The sequence below is a fragment of the Bidens hawaiensis genome, unplaced genomic scaffold (assembly GCF_021521415.1).
Source record: "Bidens hawaiensis isolate Kalapana, Puna unplaced genomic scaffold, B.hawaiensis_p1.1 tig00419516_1, whole genome shotgun sequence".
Classification (NCBI taxonomy): domain Eukaryota; kingdom Viridiplantae; phylum Streptophyta; class Magnoliopsida; order Asterales; family Asteraceae; genus Bidens; species Bidens hawaiensis.
The window spans coordinates 307,330-312,646 of NW_027504887.1; the positions used below are offsets into that span (position 1 = coordinate 307,330).

The following is a 5,317-nucleotide window of genomic DNA, read 5'->3' on the forward strand; positions in this document are numbered from 1 at the left end:
AAGCGCAAACCCGACAATTGCTCGATAACAAAGGCATCCCTCTAGCAACACACGGGTTCTAAGTCCGCTTAGTTATTATTTTTCTACCTTTTACGTTTCTGTATAATTTTAATGAATTAACACAACACAACGCAACACAACACAACATGCATGTGTGATTCACCTTTTTTACGTTTACCTTTTCATTCGATTTAAAAGTCTAGTCATAAAATGTGAAATGATAAAATCTAAATACCACATGGTATAAAATATAAATAATTTGTAACCGATATAATGGGGATGCATGTTAACATGTGTCACCTTGTCTCTATCCACACACAATATACGTGTCAAATTTACACAATGCCAACTTCCTTATAAATTCTCAATCAATATCACTACCACCGTACACCATCAAATAAAACCATGGGTTCCGACATGGTGGTTCACTACGGCGGATGCCACTCTAAACGTGTTAGATGGCGCGCTGAGTCGCCACCCACCGTGGTGGCATGGCAGTGTAACTGCTCGGATTGTTACATGAGAAGAAACACTCATTTTGTGGTTCCGTTTGAGCGATTTACGCTTCTGGGAGACTCCGAAAACTACATCACCACCTACACTTTTGGGAGTCACTCAGCAAAGCATACTTTCTGTAAGGTGTGTGGCATAACATCGTTTTATACTACGCGGTCCAACAGCGGAATCGCGGTTACGTATCGGTGTGTTGATCCGGGCACGTTAAGTCATGTTGTGGTTAAGCATTTTGACGGGGTGAATTGGGAGAAGTCGCATAATTCGAAACGTGATTGATTCAAGCATCTCTTATGATGGTGTAAAATAAAAGATGAAAGATATATGTAACATCAAAATAATTACCTTTACAAGGCCTCAACAGTATAAAACGAAGATGATTTCGTTTGAAATATATTTTTTATTTTTTATACCTTTCGTTAAGCTTGGTAACGGTGACGACAAATAATACAAGATAGTAACCAATAAATTGGGTGACGACAAATAATACAAAATGGTAAACCAATAAATTAGTATTGGTAGTACAACCAATAAATTAGTACTAGTAATCGTATCCGCGAGTTACCGGCCAAGTTGGTATCGTGTTTTGTTTTGTTTGTGTTCCACATGTTCATGTGGTCGTTCACCCTAAATTGCAAAGAGTCACTCTAGTTTTCCAATCAAGCCAATCAGCAATTAAAAAGTTTACCTCAATAGTACGTCAGAATAATTTTCAAACAATGTACCGACAACCTCAAACAATAGTCAGAATAATTTTCAAATCCAATCCTAGGCGTTAATTAGATTTAAGCAAATACAACCCGCACATGACACAAAACTTTGGGTCGGCACGTGTTATTGTTGACTCGTTTAAAAACATATAGTGTAGGATTAAACTGTTTAAAACGGGTCATGATAGGATTGACTGTTAGAGGTCGGATGAGATTTTTACATACACGTAATTCTCTAAAAACATATTTACGGTCGGATGAGATTTTTACATACACGTAATTCTCTAAAAAATATTTACACATATAGCCGACCCCTACACTTATAGTGTAGGACCATAACTACCAATGCTCGTGTTAAAGACTGCCTTATAAATATGCAGTTACTTCACGAAATTCCATATTCAAACCTACACGTCTATTAATCGCAGGGTAATTTGACATAAAATTATACTTGTAAAACGAAAAGGAAGGAAAATACAAGAAAAATTGCATTTCCATAAACAAACCTAATACTCCATCCGTTCCATTATAAGTGTCCAAGTTTGAAAAACACAAAGTTTTAGATGAATTGAATAATTACATTTTTTTCTTACCAAATGACAATAATGCCATTGAAAAGTGGGTTCATCAATATTGTTTATTAATGTTAGTTGTGTGTATTTAAGGGTAAACAAGGAAACTGACTAATAAATTTTGAAAGTGAACACTTGTAGTGGGACAAATAAAAAATGAAATGTGGGCACTTATAATGAGACGGAGGGAGTAACATAGAATTGAACACAAGATCCCTTACAGCCTACATGCTATCAAATACTTGGTGAAATGAGACATAAAACATTAAAATCAAAAGTAAACAAAGAGTGAGATGTGAAATGAATACGGTAGATGATGATGGAGAACCATTGATTTCATAAGAATCAACGGCTAACGGCATTCCATCACTATTGAGTGTGCATGACTCAGAATTGGTATCAGAATCCATTGTGGCCCTCAAAACAGCAGAAACTGTGTGTATGTATGCTGACCTGTTCTAACGTTTTGTATTTATCGAATTTAATTTTGAAGCTTCAAATAGGGTTATGGTGTCGATTTAATACATTAGAGGTTCAAAAATGGATTTAAAGACAGATGGAGAGCCCGTACCACCAAATTAGATATGATGATTAGTATTGGATTGTAATTTGATGTATTAAACATGTACTTGATAATCAAGTGGGTTGATAATATGATATTGTGCACATATGAAAATTCTAAGGAGTTCTATTCAAACAACGTTTGTTCCTTTTTTTTCTATTCACAAGTTATATGAACATTCAAGTGTCAGTAACTTAACAAATCGTACGGATACCGAACGAATTCCCGTCATGTCATGCCGTTTAAAAACTCCCTAGTTCTTATATAGTGAAAGATAGTGCCACAATTAGTGGATGAAAATGGCAAATTGGCAACCTAAGCTGGGTTTGGTCCCTTGCAAAAACAGTATGGGCTGGGCTTATCATACTAAACTAACAAAGGCCCATTAAAAAAGACACGCGACAACATTACTCTTTAACAAATATACTTTTCTTTTTTATTTTGTTTTTCACAAAGGTAGTAGGTTTTTGCATTTGAGCGTTTCAAAACAAAAAAAACTATTAAATGTTAATACAAAGTACTTTTTTTGTTAGCATAAAATAATATACTATAACATAACCAACAAAACACATGTAAAAGAACATATATTTAACACTTATTCATTAACTTAATTAAGATATCCATCTCAAAATATCCTAGTAAACATGTAAAAATCATGATAAAATATATCTTTTTTGTTAATAAATTCAATAATATGAAAACACAAGACAAACAAATAAGATAATTCTAGCCCGTAACATTTCAAATGGGGACATAGGATGCTTGTACTTACAGGTGTAAATGATGTCCGGTAAACGGGTTGAATTCTTCAACCCTAACCTGACCCATATACTTATGTTATGTCGTGTTGAATCCACGTAAAATTGTGTCGTGTTTTGGTTGTGCTTTAGGTTGACTCATTTTATGTATATTTACGAATATAAGTAATACTTGGAGACTTAGTAAAAACTTGTATTAATTTGGATTATTTTAATTTATATTGTGTATTTATCTCTCACTCTCAATTAATAAACTTGAGTTATATACTCAAGATTAAAAATTTGAAGAATGGGCATTTATAACTAATAACATAAACTTGTTGGAAGTCAAGAGTAGATTTAAAAAAACCTCAAAAGTTAACTAATTTCACTTTTAAATAGATAATTGTATAAAAAAATCAAAATGAATTGAACACTTATCATTTATCAATATATGTCCCAGCTGCACATTTGAAAAACATATATATATCAGATTATCAGTGGCCACTAGTAGTGGAACCCTGATGTGGATGTGAGTGGGAGGAGAATCTTTTTTATTGGCTAAAAATATCATTTGGAAAAGATATATTCTACTTTTTTTATAAAATCTGTTAAGATTTAAATGACTTTAAATAATATAACATCAATTAAATTATTAAAATAGTTTCATTGTCATAAAATAATGAGTTCTGTTATTCAAGATTGTGATATTCATCTTTTGGAAATTAAAGTGGCCAAATATAGAAGTTTAATTTGCATGCACTGAAGGTTATGAAATGATTTTTGAAAAGTTATACAAGTATATTTTACGTATATTTTAGTAATTATTGTTATAAATTATATCTATTATCTTTATGCAATAATATAGAAAACTAAAGCTGGATACGTGTCGTAAAATGAGCGACATGTCTTCTTAGCGTACTACCGTGAAGATTCCGATTAGAATATAATAACGCAAATCTCATAGCATGATCCTTAAAAGCATAAAACATGAGACTATAGGAGGGAGTCGTCGTATAAGAATAAAGTTAAAAGTAAATTTGATTCATATTGGAATTAACGGATCAAACCGGCATTGATGTAAACATGATTTGATACCATAAATCAATATTACCTTTTGTTAAAGTGAAAATGATATATATTCATCATCATCATCATCATCATCATCATCATCATCATCATCATCGTACTCAGTATATCCCACCAATAGCAAAGCTATGGTAGGGTCTGAGGAGGGTAAGATGTAGAATGATATATATTCTCATAGGTAATGTCTAATGAAATGTCAATAGAAGTTTTTCATGTTTATTTATTTGGACAAAGTTAAACTATAAAGGAAGACAAAAATAAAAACTATGAGAAAGATTTGTGATATAAAAAACCTATTAAAAAATTCAAGAAAAATAATAAAATAATCATAACACAAACAATAAAAAAAAGGCTAAAAAAACTAAACAAAAAAACTAAAATATTTCCCACGTCATTCTCGCTAAAAACCGAAAAAGTAACAATGACGAGAAAAAAACACAATGACGAAAATAAATAATTAAACACAATAATAAATAAAAGCATATGTTATCCCCACTATTTTATTTTGTTGAGATAAACATATAATAAAATTGATAAAAAAACGAAAAGAAGAAAAAGTAAATCTAATACCCAGTAGAATTTTATATGCTAATTTTTATAATTTGAAAGACAGGTTTCTTTTAACTTTTCGGAACTCAAATCCAAGACTTCTGGTTATATAAGATTTGTCTTTGCCACTCAGCCTCCGGCCCAGAAAAGTATGTTGTTTATTTAAAACTTAATTTTTTTTAATATATACTAAAAGGTGTCTGCATGATACGACAAAGAACACATATATTAGTAATTACGTAACATGTTAATCTTTTTTAATTACAAATAAACTATGGTAATACTATACTAAAATTAAAGAGTATAAAGTGCTATTTATTTGTTGTGATTTTTTTATAAAAAAATATTAACATATGATATTAGGTTTTGTGATTAGAATTTGGTCTAAGATTGGTCAACAAGTGCAACACCTCAAATAAATCTAAAACAATCAAGTTGACGAAGAAAGATATTGGGTTATGTACCTTCATGTATCATCTTGCGAGAGCGAGCCATACAACAATTAAATTTGAAGAAACCAAAAAACATATTAATATTTACATTTAGTGTTTTTTTAGGTATGTTTGGTTGAAGGTAATGTAACGA

At 31.2% G+C, this 5,317-nt stretch overlaps 1 pseudogene; it reads left to right on the plus strand.

Annotated features, from left to right (window-relative positions):
• Positions 1–295: 295 nt before the first annotated feature.
• On the plus strand, positions 296–883 carry LOC143609248 (uncharacterized; annotated as a pseudogene).
• The last annotated feature ends 4,434 nt before the right edge of the window (positions 884–5,317 follow it).